Raw genomic sequence first — 18,204 nt, 5'->3', positions numbered from 1 at the left:
TCTACAGAAATGAATGAATAAATAACTAGACTCTAAGCACTTTATTCTTCTCACATAATTTCTTCTCAGTGACATTATTGAACAGGCTGTTGAAAACAAACATCGTTAAATGAGAAAAGAAGAGCAGCCGCCTCTCTGATTCCCCGCTGCAACATTTTCCAATGACGAATGCTCCCTAAATGGATTGAGCTTTTTGAAAAAGAAATCTGAGAGAAATTTGATGTGGCCCCCTGACCCCTGGTAAGCACATGTATCTTCACCTGTCACACAACACACTGGCACTTGCTTACTTTCCAGCAGACTATTGATTTTGCTTATTGGCTGCAGGTGAGTCCGTAAAGAACAAATTACAAAGTCAGAGGTCCACAGTTAGCAATTGCTTGCATGATAACAGGGGCCTCACTCCACCCACACCGTTCACTATTAACACCCTCACCACCCCAGCCAAAGGAGAAGGCTGGATAAGAAACCTAGGATGTATTTTCAACGGCTGTAAAGTCAGTGTTATATACAAAGGTTTCTGTAAAGGATGAAAATGCAGGAAATTGGCTACAACTGTGGTGGGTAGGGCATATATATATATATGTGTGTGTGTGTGTGTGTGTGTGTGTTTGTGGATAGTGGATGGGAAGCAGAACCTTAAAGTAAAGAAGATACACCATTCTGGATGTAGAAAAGGAAGCATAGAATGAGCATTTGGTGCACCTGTGAAATTGTCCTTTCTTGAAGCTTAAAAAAAACCATGTAGATTGATATACGTATATTTCTACTGTAGAGAGCTTATGGTCTAGCAGTTTCTCCAGATAACTTCCAGGCCAAAGAGTCTATGCTTTTCTTATAGAGATTTAAGAGTGTCAGAACATGTTTCTTCTGTAATTAAACAAAACCTATGAGTTGAACTTTTAAATAAATAAACCAAAATAAGATGGAAAGCAATGTGACTCAACTTGAAGCCACTACAGTGACAGCTTTTCCATCAATTCATTTCCGTCAGCACCTTAAATGGCTTAATCCATTGGATCAAGCATGGAGTAATCTGAATTTGTTGTTTCAACTCCTCAAAATTTTTTTCCAAGTGAAAATTTTCATCAGGGTTATAGTCCAAAATTTGATGAGCACTATAGCCAATAGCCTAAGTAACTGGGGGAAGTAAGTGGATGTTACTTAAAATAATGCGATCACCTGACACTTTTTGACCAAAAATCATAGTCTAATTCCAAAAGTCTAAACACCAAGACACTAATAATTAAAGAGACATAGGATTAAAAAAATACATGTCATAAAATTCCTAGATCATTCACATAAGTGAATCTCCTAGCACTTCTGATCCTTCAGAGGGCAGATGTTAAGAGACAGGTCATGTTCTGGAGGCATAAAATTATTGATGGATAATGGAGATGGAAAGGGACTCCACTCAGAGTCGTCATACAGCTTGATCAGGAAAATAAATATTGGAGAAACATATCTGAAAGCTATCACCAGGTCAAGCTGGCCACATAGGTAACCAATAATAAGAACCCCTGCAGAGTCTTGAAATTCAGGTGTGTGCTTCGTTCCTACCTTATAGCATAGAAATGGAAATCTAGTTTGACTTTGGTACGTATTTACTGACAGTCCTTTACTATAATTGAGGGGATGCCATGCTAAGGAGACTGAAATAGCTTCACGGGAAGAAAAACTTCTAAATATACCTTCCCACAAGGCACGGGCTCTTATGAATATTACTCTGCATTAACATCACTTTGACGGAACTGCTGAGCTAGATTGCAGTTTTAAACGAAAACTAAAAACCTGGTCACTTTATTTCTGGTGACACCATAGAGATTCCCAGGTAAGCTCACCCCAGAGAGTTTTCAAGAAATTTTTGGCTATGCAAATTACCTGCTACAATGGATTTGGATGCAAAAGCTTGTGGGAGGATCATGTGAATTTGGAATGAGAATGACAAGTCCAGCTTGGGGCTCAGGGTAGGAGACATGATTGAGGGTTATTGCCTGCCCTCATAGGCCCTATAAAACACACAGAATATCGAGCAAGGAAAAGTCTCAGACTTCAAAGCGCAAGTTCTTACATTCCCATGATGCTCTTCCTAACCTTCCTCTAATCCCCCTTGGAAGCCCATATGGCCCTCCAGCACATGGCTTTTTTGCACCGTCAGGTGGATGGAATGAGTTTGTCATCATCTTCAGCTAGTATTACCTGTGAACTGGTTTGGGGATTGAGAGAGGAGATGGGACATTTATGGTCTTCCACAATGATTGCTGTTGCTAATTCTGCTGTGAAATATGTGACGCATCTGGACAGGGAATTCAATAAAGTGTGGCCAAAATAGCATTCACTTTATGCCCTAGCTTCTGCCCATTTAAGACAGCACTGAGACAGATCATATGACCCCAGCCCTTGCAAGACCTCATCACTTTTCATGGGAGAACTGAAAAGTGCTTATCCTGGAGCGTTTATGCTGATGGAACACAGATAAAAATCTGCAGGTGTAACTTTTTTAAAATTTAGTACATGAAGCATAAAAAATATATCAGTACCACCATACATCATCCAGACCTAACTTCAACACCATGTTGTAGATATAAAAACACCCATCAGACTCTTTCAGTGTACGAAAACTCATAAATGGAGCTATACCATAACAAATAGTAGGTTAAAATGCGCTTTTTGTATTTTTAAAGGATAGCAAGTAAGGTATTTACTTATTATAACCCAAAGAGGACACATCATTTCAATGTAAAGACATCAAATATAACTTACACATCTTGTCATCATCTAATCTTTCATTGGTTGAGAGCTTGTACTATAGAATGCTGGAAGAAGTATTGAGGGAGAAGAAAAAGAAAAGGATAAAGAAGATGCATAATGTTGTAAGAACCAGAAGTGGAAACAGCTAAGCTGTAGGTGAGCAGAGAAGAGAAAATAGGAAGCCCTAACTGAAGGGTGACCTTCTGGAGGGGAAAGGAGGTTAGGTCCTAATTTCCTCACCTATAAAGTGAATTGAACTAGATTTTGAATACAATTCAAAACTCATTCCTAAAATGGTACTGATGGACCTAGTGGCAGGGCAGGAATAAAGATACAGATGTAGAGAACGGACTTGAGGACACGGCGGGGGAAGGGGAGGCTGGGATGAAGTGAGAGAGTGGCATGGACATATATACACTACCAAATGTAAAACAGAGAGCTAGTGGGAAGCAGCTGCATTGCACAGGGTGGTCAGCTCCGCGCTTTGTGACGACCTAGAGGCGTGGGATAGGGAGGGTGGGAGGGAGGCCCAAGAGGGAGGGGATATGGGGATATATGTATACGTATAGCTGATTCACTTTTTTGTACAGCAGAAAGTAACACAACACTGTAAAGCAATTGTACTCCAATAAAGGTGTTAAAAAAAAAAAAAAGAAATGTTTTTCGCTAACTCTGGTAATCATGTTGCAATATATAAATAGATCGAATCATATTGTATACCTTAAACTTACACAATTTTTTTAAACCTTGCTCTTTTATTTTTTTAAATTAAGTAATTAATTTTTGTTTTTGGCTCCATTGGGTCTTTGTTGCATGTGGGCTTTCTCTAGTTGTGGTGAGCAGGGACTACTCTTCATTGCGGTGCGTGGGCTTCTCATTGCGGTGGCTTCTCTTGTTGCGGAGCACAGGCTCTAGGTGTGCAGGCTTCAGTAGTTGTGTCTCGCAGGCTCTAGAGCACAGGCTCAGTAGTTGTGGTGCACGGGCTTAGTTGCTCCACGGCATGTGGGAACTTCCCAGACCAGGGCTCAAACCTATGTCCACTGCATTGGCAGGCAGATTCTTAACCACTGTGCCACCAGGGAAGTCCCACTTACACAATTTTATATGTCAATTATATCTAAATTAAAAACAAACAAAACAAATAAAAAACCACTTAAAACTATCTAATATACCATTTTAAATAGAAGGAAATTCTCTGGGGTAAAGGAAATCTTACGTCTCAATTGATAGATAAATAGATGTAAAGTTTTTATATATATTTAAAATCTCATCCAATGTACACATAAGATCTGTGAAATTCACTACATGCAAATTATATTTCCAATTTTTAAAAAATGAGACAAAAAAAGAGAGACTTGAGGGTCATATCATCCAATTATATACCAAAAAAAAACCCACCCTCATTCATAGAAACTCAAAAAAATGAAGATTGGAAAACAAGTAAACAAATAAACAGACAAAAAAAGAAAATGAAGGTTGGGCATGCACAGATAGTTTGTATGGTTGAAAGATATGCAGATCCATTTTTCCTACCTTAGGAGCACTTGCAATGAATCACAGATATAAGAATAAAATTGTTTTGGAAATAATGGGCATATTTACCTGATTCCTGTGTCTTGAGGAAATTCAAAGCACTTTAACAAATGTATCCCATTCTATACTGGTTGAAAACATTAAGGTAATTTCTTATCTAGAAAAAGAGATACCCTCTCAGAGCACGAGAGGCTCTATAGGCAAAAATCTCACCCAGGGTTTTTGGCATCATCTAGTACCAAATTTAGATTCCCCAATCTAAATTCTCAGCTCCTTTCAACTGCCTACTCTATCTTAAGATATCCAAAATTCATGCCATCTTTAACCCAACGCCACCCACTAACTTCTTGTTCTGCCCTCAATTCCATCGCTCCATGAATGGGACAACCAGTACTTGAGATGGAAACACTGTAGTCATTTTTGTTCCTTTTGTTCCCCATATCCTCAGTCACAGGGCCCCACAAATTTTATGCCTAAATAATCTGTGCTACCATCTTCCTCCTCCAGTTCCATTGCCTTAATTTAGGCCTCCTTAATGCCTTCTCTGGATGATTGCACTTCCTAACTTCCTAATGCCTTAAATAACACCCACCTCCCTTGATCAGTTACCCTCACTGTTGCCAGCGAAATCCTGCTAAATGAAAATCTGCTTATGTTACTCTTTAACATGAAATCTTTCAGTGGATCCCTATCACCCTTTGGAATCAAATCCAAAGAAACAACTCTCGTATGTTCAAATGGAGTTATTTCTTCAATCATTACCAGGTATGGACACGCAAATGAAATGTTATTAGTGCTTTCTGCTGCTTGATCTCTGATTCAAACTGTGATAATGGTTTTCTCTCTGTTACTACCAAATGATAGGACATTTTTTAAGTAATTGTTTAAGAAGCAGACATCCTACAAAAGTGTGTTTTTCCAACTCTCAAGACAGACATAAACCAACTCTTTTATTCTGCAGCTTGAAATTTCCTAAAAGATTATTAGTTTTACCTGAATTTCCAGAAGCAAAATTCAATGGGGTAAATTAACTGTTCAGAAAACTTCTATAGGAAAAGAACTGCTTCCATTATATAGATCTCTACCATAGTCAGTAATATTGCTTTAACATAAAGGGCTATTCCGTTACTTCAGTAGGGCTCGTTCCTTGGCTGAATCACAGAAGCAGGCAAAGAATCTCCTCTGCCTTACGTAGTCCCTTCCTTCAAGTTTGGCTCAACTTTGTGCCTTAAACTTAAGAGAGCCGATCAGAAACCGGGACTACTCTTTCCTACATTACAGTTTATACAGGGATCCTAAGAGATTTCGCGTGTTATTGTTATTTATTTCTCCAACAGTCCCAAGTACCACATTTTGACCTTACTCCACCCTTTTCCAAATTATGGGTTCTCAAAAAAAGAATTGTCAGAATTTACATTTATTAAAACTATTCTTTTTTTTTTTTTTTTTTTTGCGTTACGCGGGCCTCTCACTGTTGTGGCCTCTCCCGTTGCGGAGCACAGGCTCCGGACGCGCAGGTTCAGCGGCCATGGCTCACGATCCCAGCCGCTCCGCGGCATGTGGGATCTTCCCAGACCGGGGCACGAACGCGCGTCCCCCGCATCGGCAGGCGGACTCCCAACCACTGCGCCACCAGGGAAGCCCCTATTAAAACTATTCTTAATTCTAGAGTACACACAGAACCCTCTCAAGAGACATATTGCTCCGTATCCTTATTGTAGGATCTATCCCCAAAAACCCTAATGTGCTTGAGGAATGACAAATATCTTATTTAGACTCCTGGATATCAAATCTTTTGGGAACTTTGATTTCTAGAAAATTTCCCAAGTACTCCTTGGTAGTACATTATCATGACTGCTAATAATAGCTAACACTTCTTAAGTGCTTATTATGGGCATAGCTGTATCTTATTTAATTCTTATAGCAATCCTATAAAGTAGATCCTCTTACTATTCCTTAGTTTACAGGTAAAAGTAGGCTTCCGGTGTGCTGCTAAGAACATTATTACCAAGACTGTAAGTACCCATTAGCGACTCACGTCTCCAGAATGCTGAAACTGAAATAAGTCCTCCAGAGTTTCAGAGTCCTACCACCCACATGTCTTTTAAATATTATAGCATTTTCCCCCATGGGTCCCAGTCCTGTGTAGATCTAATGTTTCAGAAAATGTGATTCCTCTTAAAGATACACTCTTCAGCCAGTGGGTATCTGTGTTCACTTTCTCTGTGAAATGCTTTACCTTAAAGAACAAACAAGGTTTGGTGAACATGCCAGTTGGAAAATATGCTCAATACTGAAGACTGTTGATGCTTCTCAAACCATAGGATTACTGTTGATTCTAATGATGAAAGAATAGAGCCTGAGATTATTGTTAGTCTTCATTTTTAGCACTTCCTGTCATTTATATCAAGTTTTGTTATGAATATCAATTAGCCATCATTGTAGACAACTTCAATTTGTCTACCAGAGATCTTATCTTCCTTTTCAACATGCCCATAAGCTTCTCCATACTGACAAGAAGTCACAATCAGATCTGGAACAACTTTCTTTCTCTTTGCCCACTCATTTATACCCTTGCTGTGGGCCTGGCCTGTGTGACATCTGATAAGTTTCTCAGACCAAGGGATTCTTTCATCAAATAGGCTTGTTTCACAAACCAGACATTAACCAGCTTATATTAGTTTTTAAGGAGTAACCAGGACCCAACCGTTCCTTGATCTGGTTTTAACTCTCTCGAAAGTTCAAATCACAAAATTATAGCAAGTCAGAGCTGGAAGGAACCTTCAGACTGATCTCCAATTCCCACATATTATAGAGAAAATGGAATTCCAGATGATCCAATGCCTCATTCCTGGACACACATGATTAGGAGTTCTGACTCATGGTCTTTTTCCTGTGTCACTTTTTCACACAATTTCATGATTGATAGTCTAAAAAGAGAAATGAAATTTTGATTAAATTCAGTAAATATATGCATGGAGAGAGATACCTGCTTATCGATCTATGAGAGGCAGGGTAACAGGAGACCAGCATAAAAGTAGGTCCCACTTATTCATTAACACCACAGACATTATGCTAGGCATCTTACATCTATTATCTCTTTCAAAACACTAGGTAACTCTGCAGAGTTTTACACAGAAGGATGCAGAAGCTGGGAGAGTATAGCTAACTTGGCTAAAGTCAGAACTAGTAAATGGCCTGTCTGAATTTTGAACCCCAATTTTCCTGACTCCAAGCTAGGTTCTTTTTAATCTAACCTGTTGTTTGGCATTTGGGAAATGGGAAGTGATTTAGTGAGATGCAGACATAGAAAACAAACTTACGGTTACCAAAGGGGAAAGCGGGGAAGGATAAACTGGGAATTTGGGATTAACAGATACACACTACTATATGTAAAGTAGATGAACAACAAGGACCTACTGTATAGCGCAGGGAACTATATTCAATATCTTGTAATAACCTATAATGGAAAAGAATATGATATGTGTATAACTCAATCACTTTGCTGTACACGTGAATCACTGTAAATCAACAATACTTCAATAGAAATATATATTAGAAAATAGAGTGAGTTGTTGGAAGAGAGCATTAGAAGCTGAGAACTTGGCATTCCTTTTCAGTCCTTAAAGATCTGCAGAGTGAACAGTGTACTGGATGAGGGTTATATGCTCACTTACAGTGTAAACATCCTGTACTTTCCATCATAGTTGTTTGATATTTTAGGCCTATCGATCAGGTGACTTTTCTAACTAGGCACTGTATTTTATGCAATGTTTCAGTGTCTGGCTGTAACTAACTTCAGCAAAATGACATGCTTCTTCCCCTGCCAAAGAGTACCTAATGTAACATGACTCATCAGAAAAGTAACATGACACAGCAAAACTAAATGCTCGTGACTAGTGATTTAGGCAGGTAATAAAGGCAATAACATTGTATTGTTCATGTCTGGATAATATTCATGGATAATTCAGTATGCCCCAAACCCCTAGAGATCAGGCTTCTAAGGCAAATACACTGTTTCTGGGGATTTTGCTAAATCAAACCAGATGTGCTGCAAGATACATTTTTATCAAAAGCTTTACTTTATAAATAGGCCCACCAGCCAGACTCATTTTCAGGTCTTAAAGCAGAACTGTGAGTGCATCCTGTGCCCTGTCTTGGGTATTATAAGAGACAATCTGCTTCAGAGAACTGAAGTTTCCCATCAGACGTCTCACTCTGGACCGACATTGTTTAAAGCCCTCACACTCACTACATTCCTCAAACCAAGGGTGTAGAGACATTGCTAAAAGGTAGAGAGGAACCACAGGTCCAATTCTTGCTTTATTGGGCTGGAAAACGGTGTGTATTTCAATAAAACAACAATCAGTTACCACAAAGATACATATTAATGGAAGCCCCTTACTTGTATTTTTTTAATAGTTTCCTGCAATTTAAATAGCTTCCAACTTGCCAAACTACCAGCAGAACTTGTATACTTCATCCCTTTCATTTAGATTTTTCCACTCATCTCTCAGAACTGCAGAGAAGCTGATGGAAACTTCTGTACAGAATTGGAGGAAATAAATCTAGTGATTAAGAGCAGATTTTAGACTAAGGCAGACTTTGGTTCAATTACTTGCTTCACCATTTACTAGTTGTGGAATCCTGGAATATCTACTTAACTTCTTCAAGCCTCAGGCACCTCATCTGTAAAATCCTACTTTTTAGGCTTGTTATGAGGCTTAACTAAGATACTGCATGTATAGAAGCTTGCACATAATAGTTGCTCAATAAAGGTAAGCTATTTGTAGTAGTAAAAATAAAAGTGTAAAGTAAACTCGGAAGTTTTCTAAAGAGCCACAGCTCCCCAAAGATCTCATATACAGGAGTGTAAATAAGATATTTCTACATTTTTGACCATTTTAGAGGTCCTTGGGGGACATAAAATTAAAGAAGAACAACCTCCCCATTGAGAAGATTCTGTGGTCTCCTAGAATTAAGGAAGTGTGTCATGATTACCTTTTCCTGGCTGGATTTTTGATTCATAGTTTTTGACGATTTTAAGGCAAAACGTACACTGTATTAAATTTAGACTGTCATCAGTAGCCATATTTATAACACAAATTATATAAAACCATTTTTGTGAATTTAGATGTCTGTCCTTCGAAACAGACCGTTAGCCCCTGCAGCCAGGAGCCTGATTTTATTTCCTATTAGCAGCACTTTTCATGAAATCTGGCACACAGTAAACATTAAATAAAAGTTGAAAAAGTAAATGAATGGATAAATTATTTCCACTTTTTCTAGAAAAGAGTTAAAAAGTGATGGCGCTCATTACATGATGAATAATATGGTTTGAATTTCTTATCAGATAATTGTATTGTGTTTGAACATGGGCATTTGAGAAGGTTTATGTGGTATTTGGACTCATAAAGGGTCATTAACAAATAATATTTGTTGACCTTTTCCCTCATATTAATACACAAAAACAGGAGGGTTTCTTAGGCTCACTGTGCAGCTGCATCACACAATGTCCTTAACTGAGACCTGTATGTATATACACACTTCCTGGTACACTTGCACATAACTCTATTTCACAGACTGGAAGCCCAATGGGAAATAAAACACAATCAGAAAAATCAATATTCTAAGTCAGGCTAGTTTCTGTTTGAAATAAAAAAGTGTAAATTTAGGGCTTCCCTGGTGGCGCAGTGGTTGGGAGTCTGCCTGCCGATGCAGGGGACACGGGTTTGTGCCCCGGTCCGGGAAGATCCCACATGCCGCGGAGTGGCTGGGCCCGTGAGCCATGGCCGCTGAGCCTGTGCGTCCGGAGCCTGTGCTCCGCAACGTGAGAGGCCACAACAGTGGGAGGCCCGTGTACTGCAAAAAAAAGTGTAAATTTAAAACAATTTTCATCTAACTAAAATTTTTAATATTTTATTATGTATTTATTTATTTTGTCTGCGAGGGGTCTTCATTGCGGCACATAGGATCTTTAGTTGTGGCATGCGGACTCTTAGTTGCAACATGCATGCAGGATCTAGTTCCAGGACTGGGGATCGAACCCGGGCCCCCTGATTTGGGAGCACGGAGTCTTACCCACTGGACCACCAGGGAAGTCCCTCATCTAACTAAATTAAATTTTTTTTTTTAATGTTGCTACTTTTATTTATCTATTTAAAAATCTTTATAGGAGTATAATTGCTTTACCATAGTGTGTTAGTTTCTGATTTATAACAAAGTGAATCAACTATACATATACATATATCTCCATATCTCCTCCCTCTTGTGTCTCCCTCCCACCCTCCCTATTCCACCCCTCTAGGTGGTCACAAAGCACCGAGCTGAACTCCCTGTGCTATGCGGCTGCTTCCTACTAGCGATCTATTTTACATTTGGTATCTAACTAAACTTTTTCATCCCCAAATTGCCCAGCCATGGATGTTCATTGTCACCAGCCCTCTTGGCAGCCCTAGGAACGGATCTTTACCCAGTGCACAATAGGAAATCCTTCAAATAAACAACAAGGTACAATTGACTGTAGTTTGCGTGGAATAGAAAATAAAAATCCTAAACAGATAAAAATATTATTAGAATGCCAGCAAATCAAACTGACTTAAAAGTAACCATTAACTGGACTTCCGTGGTGGTCCAGTGGTTAAGACTCTGTGCTTCCACTGCAGGCGGTGCTGGTTCTATCCCTGGTTGGGGAATTAAGATCCCACATGCTTTCTAGCACTGCCAAAAAAAACCGAAGTAACCATTTACTTGATTGACACCAAGGGGAATGCCCATTTGTTTCTGGCCTAGCACTGTGTATGGCATGTAATAATAACTCAATGAATGTCTGTGGAACTGAACTAGTAAACTGAGTAGACAGAGTCAAGGTGAGCCAGTTTTAGCATCAGGAATATGGTGGCTATCTAGTCACTTGACCCTGCAAAATAGGTTCAGTTGTACAGTAATCCCATTTTTAAATAAAGAAGCTGAATTAATATCTTGTATAAAACGTACATTGGAAGACACTTATGAAAATTAACCAACCAAAGGAATTTTTTCTGCCATAGTCAACAGAACCACTGCATTGTGTTCCAGCGAACCAGGGAAGGAAGTGGAGAGCAAAACACAGCTGAGGGTAATATCAACTTCTAAACACGGACAGAGACTCCCAGTACTCATTTGAGGAGCATCAGAAAAAGTCAAAATTTTTAGCCATGGGAAAAATATTTCTACCTTCACCAAGTAGTTCTTTGCTATTACAAAATGGGACAAACTGTCCTGAGTAGTGAACTAAATGTTCTTGGGATCTGATTATCTATAGATTTTTTCCTACATTTATTACTATAAAATTCAATTTTTCCTCTGCTTTTCTCCAAACCCTGTCTCAAGGAAGTATATTCAGCAAACTACCGCAAATGATGGTAAGAGAAGTGATCAGTGCAGCCTCTCTCTAAACATTCTCTCTTGACGATTAGTACAGCTAGAGATGCAACAAGTAGAGCTCTTGTTCCAAAATGAATGTGAAGACAAATTTAAAATCTGTCCTGGAGCGATATAATGCCTCAAATAGGACACACGAAAGCAACAATGTGGATGATGTTGGAGAAGCGCATAGACGATGAACTGAATTAATAAGTACATATTGACTATCCTTGACAAAGGGTCAACTCTGGGAACTGAGCTCTGCTGATATTGTGATCCTGCAGCACATTTCTTGTATAGTCCATTTTTTAGAGTATTTTACAAATGACATTTTGGTTTCTGATTGCACAGGAGAAAGATAACAAACACAGCAATACAAAAAGAATGGCTACATTCTGCTACTGATGAAAAAAAAAAAATAGCATCCCTCTTGCCTCCATGAATTCTGACCCAGTTGAGGAGTAAGATAAGAGTCCGCAGATAAAAGCAAAATATCACTTCTATTAGTGATAAAGGATAAGTTGGACAATACAGAAATACAGTGTTTTGAGCCAGATTGATCTGTTAACTGAACAAGAGAATCAGGCAGACTTAGGCAGGGCTGAATGATGACAGCCTCATCCCTTCCCACCACCCTTCACATGATGAGAAAAGAACCTCCCTGCTGGATCCCAGAAGAATCCCTGCTCCCTGCGAGCAGCTTGCTCCCACGGTGGAGATGGGAGGAGCTAAGCTGAACATCTCCCATCTATTGTTAACAAATTTTATCAGTAGTTTCTCCGTGTCCCTAATAATGAGTAGAGGTCTAGAGAAGAGCCAGAGTTCTAGTATCATGTGTCACTGGCAACGACAGAAACATTAAGAGCGGAAAGAAGTGTTGCCTTCTTAACAGTACGATTTGGTACAAGACTACTGATAATTTCTTGTCAACCCAGCTCAATTTAGATTTCTGGTGGTCAGACCCTGGTTTTCTTCCCAAAATGAATATCGCCTCCTGTCTGCTGCCAAAATGCAAACACTGTTAACCTATAGGTGATATAAGTACCTTAGTCTGGAAAGAATTAATATTTTAATTCTTTTTCTCTTTAGTTCTTTCACATACTTCGTATATTCTAATTTATACTGCATACTTCTTGTTGCCAAGAGCATGTCATTATAATTATGTAGTAGAGTATTCAGCATAGTATTTACATGCAATTACAGGATGTACACGTGCTCTGAACAAACTCAGCTCCACCCATACTCACTTTCCTTCTCCAGTAGCTATTATTTCTCCATCTATTTGTACATTAACAATTAAAAAGTCTAGTTTTGAGGCTATGAGAAGTAAAGAGAAGAAGAAGTAAAGGGGTTGTAGCTAGAACAAAGCTATGGCCAGAGCAAAAACACTGCCTTTACTGTCAGCACAAAGCATTAGCAAGCATGGGCCATAGTTTTAGCCATTGAGTTCTGTGTTCAGCTACAGTATATCTACTGTCTTTGTACTTATTTGGGAGTTATTCAGCCTAATACAAGTGTAAAAAAAAATGTGTGATGTCGAAAGGGTTGGAAGAAGTAAACAATTATGATAGAAATAGAAGTGAAACAGAAAGTTACCAAGGGACTATGCCCTAACCAGCTGAAATGTGTCACATTGGATTTGCCAACAAATGGAATCAGGAAAAGCCTTTCAAAATCTAAACTATAAGTAGAGGTGCTTTTTTTATCACATCAAGTAAGTTTTATGGTATAATTCAGGCAGAGTCAAATTATTTGTTACTATATTTCAAAATACATATCAGGCTAAATTGGATCTTATTTACATTTCACACGACAACAGCTAGAATTTTTATTCTTATTTTTATATTCAAAGCGTATAATTTCCCTACTGAAAAGCAAACAAGGATTTTCCACTTTCAGAAGTTTGGCACACTAGAGAGTTTGAGGCACCTTCCTACTGCAGAACATACTTGTGATTGTACTGCTGGGCTTAGGGGAAGAAGGGAAAATCTCCAAGCCTCTTCCCATGATGCTACTTCAGAAGGGGGGGAGAAAATCACAGAGACAAACCATGAAGACTCACCACTAGGCACAGTGAGTGGGCAGAGGATCAGTGCTATGCTGACAGCGATGCCAATGGCAGTTTTACAACCCTACAAATAAGATATAATACTTTGGGTCAATAGCAAAGAGTAGGAGTAGAACTGGACACCTTCTCATTAAGACAGAACCCTGGAAGGGAGCTACAGGGTAGATTGACTTATGGCAACATCTGCACATAACAGAGGCAAACATATATTGTATCTGAAAGAAAGTATCTCTAATTTAATCCTGTAAAATCTCCACAGATGAAGACTGAACTATTTGGAGTTCACAAAGATCATTGATCGTAAAAGAGAACAAGATTCCATTGGGAAAAGTAGGGGGAAGAAAAGGGAATATTTAAAAACAGCAGATTAGATCCTCTCGTTTTCATATATTTGAATCATCATAAATAGCATATTGAATAGTCATGTATGAAATGCATAAAGAGCTGAAGGATGGACTCTCAAAACATAGGCAAGCTATAGGTGATCACCAGGAATGACTACATAGCATAGATCTAAATAGGAATAAAATGGAGGTTCAGAAGTGAAAGTATAATTGTTGAACAAAGACCTCAATGAAGGGATTAAACAGCAGATTAAATACAATTAAAGAGATAAATCGTTCCCTAAAAGATACATCTGAAAAAATAGGAATGCTGCACAAACTAACAAGAAGATACAAAACATGAAATAGAAATTAAGAGAGATAGAGGATAATATGAGTCCTAATTTCAGAGTCCCAAAAGAAGATCACAAAAGTAATTTGAAGTCGTAATTATTGAGAATTTTCCATAACTGATAAAAAAAAACCATAAATACACATTCAGGAAATTTAACATTTCTCAAGCAGAATAAATAAGAAATCCATACCTAGACACAACACAGTGACACTGCAGAACACCAAAGACAAAGACTGCTTTTTAAAAGTAGCTGGAGAGAAAAGTAAGGTCACCTACAAAAGAATGACAATTACATTGACAACAGACCTCTCAACAGCAACAAAGGGAGCCAAATTTTGCAGAATAATAATTTCAGAGTGCTGATAGAAAATGACTATCAACTTATAATTGAGTATTCAGAAAAATGACCTTTCAAAAAGGAGGGTAAAATAAAGACATTTTATTTTATAATGAAAGCATTTTACTTTATAATTTTATAATGAAAATATTTTCCACCAATAAACCTGTGCTGGTGGAACTTTTAAGAATGCGTTTCAGGAAGAAGGAAATTATTTACAAAAGGGTCATCTGACATACAAAAGGAAATAGTGAGTATATAAAATAGTAACCAAAATATGTAATTTTGAAAAATTGTCTGCATAAAATAATAATAATTATGTTTAATTTGTGCAGAAGAATTAAGAGCAGAGCTAAAATACTGTACCACAATGGTCATAATTCAAAGGGAGAGGCTGGAGCTAAGTGTTCTAAGGTTCTTGTATGGAGCAATATAATATGCATGTATATTTTGTAAAATAAACATTAAAAAAAAAACAAAGTGTAAAATTTGCAAACTAATATAGGAAAATAATGGATAAGAGAAGGCAATAAACAAAGTAACAGTAAATCAAAATTTTTAAGAAAGAAGAAAAAAATGAAGAAACAGAAACAGGTACAAATAGAAAACAGAGAATAAATGGAAGAAAATTTTCAACTAAATGATTCATCTTAATACATTTAAAGAGATTGAACTTATTAAGATATATTATTATAGTAGACAAAAATATCCTGTATATTCTGTTTACATTGGACACACCAAAAATAAAAAAAACATTGAAGTATAAAAGGAAAAAGAAGGAAAAATTTATCGTTCAAAATAAAAAATAAGCTGGTTTAACTATATCATTGCCAGACAAAACAGACTTTGAGACAAAAAGCATTATTAAGGATCAAGTACTTAATTACAAAAGGCTTAATTCACTAGGGAGACAAGAGTTTTAAACTTGTACATCCACATTAAAATAGCCTAAAAATATAAAAAGTAAAAACTGATAGAACTTAAGGAATAAATTTCTTAAATCTTCATTGCATTAAGAGCTTTCACCATCTCTCTCTCACTATTGATAGGAGAAGCAGAAAAAATAATAATAGGGAAGATATAGACTATTTGTAAAATAATTTAGGTAAATCATATCATCAGTATATTAAAAGAATAATATGTTATGGCCAGATAAGTTTATTCTAGGAATGCAAGGATGGCTCAATAGATAACACAAAGATGGCTCAATTAATGGTGAAAGGAGATTTAATAAAATTCGCTATAAATTTATGGCTTTTAAAAAATAACTTAGATTAGAAACAGAAAGATATTTCCTTTAGTGGAACTATCTGTTTCAAACTAAGAGTCAAAATGATGATGAGACATTAAGGGTTTAAGAGACTGTGTTCTGTAGTCACTCTTCCTCAGGTTTGATAGTAGCTTTGCCACTTACTACTTCACCTTGGGCAAATTAACTTATGAACCATTTGTTCACCTCAGTCTATATAGCAAAATAAAATAATAATAAATAATTAAATATAAAAAATAAAATTATCTGCTTTGGAGGGCATTTCTAACATAAAAATAAGAGGCATTATGGGGAAAATTGATAGATTACATTATGCCAAATCATGAAACATGATAGTAAAGGATCCATGAAGATTAGGGAAAATATTCACAACATATATGACAGAATTTATTCATACAAAGAGAGAATTCTAACAAATCAATGAGAAAAATAGTAAATATCCCTCTAGAAAATGGTATCCCAATTTTTAAGAGTTATTTTAAAAAGTAATTTATAAAAGAAGAAATATAAGTGGTCAAGAAACTTAAAATGTCAACCTGATTTCAATGAAATACCATTTCTTCACATAAGAAATCGACAAGTATATATACACACATAAATTAATGATGGTGTCCATGGTTTGTGAGGAATTGGGTTGGGAACTGATGTGGAGAAGTAGCACTCTCAAAGACGGTTGGGGTTTAAACTGATATAATCTTTCCAGAATTAATTTTGAAATATGAATGAAGAGACTTAAAAATATTTTATTTCCTTTAACCAAGAGATTACATATCCAGGAATTTTTCCCTAAGGAAACAAAGATGTGCAAAATTATATCAATACAAAGGTATTTATCTCAGAGTTTTAACAGCAAAAATTAGAAACAACCTAAATATCTAACAGTAGGAGATTTGTTAAATAAATCACAGTGAATCTGATAAAGGAATTCTACATAGCCAATTAAAAAAAGTGTTTTAGAAAAACTGAGGAAAGTGATCATAATATATTCTTGAGTTCAAAGGTATATTAAAATGCAATATTCAGAACAGTCCTAATTTTATTTTAAAAACTTGATCTACAATTATCTTAGATCAGAGGCTGGCAAACTTTTTCTGCCTAGGGCCAGGTAGTAAATGTTTTAAGCTTTACCGGACAGATATGATCTTTGTTGCATATTCTTGTTTGTTTGTTTTTTTGTTAATAACCCTTCAAAAAATGTAAAAACCATTCTTGTCTCTAGGGCTACAAAAACAGGCCACTGAGGCTCTTTCTAGAAACTGTGATTTGCAAATTTCTGGTCTTAGGTAAAGGGACATATTAGCCAAATATTAACAGTGATTATCTGTGAGTAATTTATTTTTATTTATTTTAGTTATTATTCTTGCTCACTACGTGCTAGGCATTGCTTTATTTTTTTCAGCTTTATTGAGATATAATTGACACACATGCGTAAGTTTAAAATGTACGTTTTAATTTTAAATGCTGATTTTATACAGTTATATATTGCAAAATAATTATCACCATAGCATTAGCTAACACCTCCATCATGTCACATAATTACCATTTTTTTTTTTGTGGTGAGAACTTTTAAGATCTAAGAACAGAACAGAGAGCCCAGAAATAAACTTATGCATATATGGTCAATTAATTTACAATAAAGGAGCCAAGATTATACAATGGGGAAAGGATAATCTCTTCAATAAATGATGTTGAGAAATGGTATGGGAAAACTGCATAGCCACATGCAAAAGAATGAAACTGGACCCCTCCCCTATTTTATACCATACACAAAAATCAATTAAAAAGAATTAAAGATTTGAAGTAATACCTGAAACCACAAAACTTCTTAGAAGAAAACATAGGAGTAAGCTCCTTGACATGGGTCAAGGTCACACATCATGGAAAATGATGTGTGACCTTGAGTATGTCCATCAACTTCTCAGAGCCCTAATTTCCTTATATGTAAACTGTGAATAGTTTACATATAAGTTCACTTATATGTGAACTGAGAATAGTATCTCTTTTCCATGATTGCTATGACATTTAAGTAAGTATATGCTACTTATGTGTAAATTGACAGTAATGTGTTTAGCATATAATAGAGGCACAATAAGTGAAAGATACTTAAAATTAATTTCCTCCATCTTTCCAAATTTTACCCATTCTGCGATGTCCAGCTCAAGT

The sequence above is a fragment of the Orcinus orca genome, chromosome 1, assembly GCF_937001465.1.
Source record: "Orcinus orca chromosome 1, mOrcOrc1.1, whole genome shotgun sequence".
NCBI lineage: Eukaryota > Metazoa > Chordata > Mammalia > Artiodactyla > Delphinidae > Orcinus > Orcinus orca.
The sequence above is the reverse complement of the archived record's forward strand: the minus strand, read 5'-3'. Positions refer to the sequence as shown.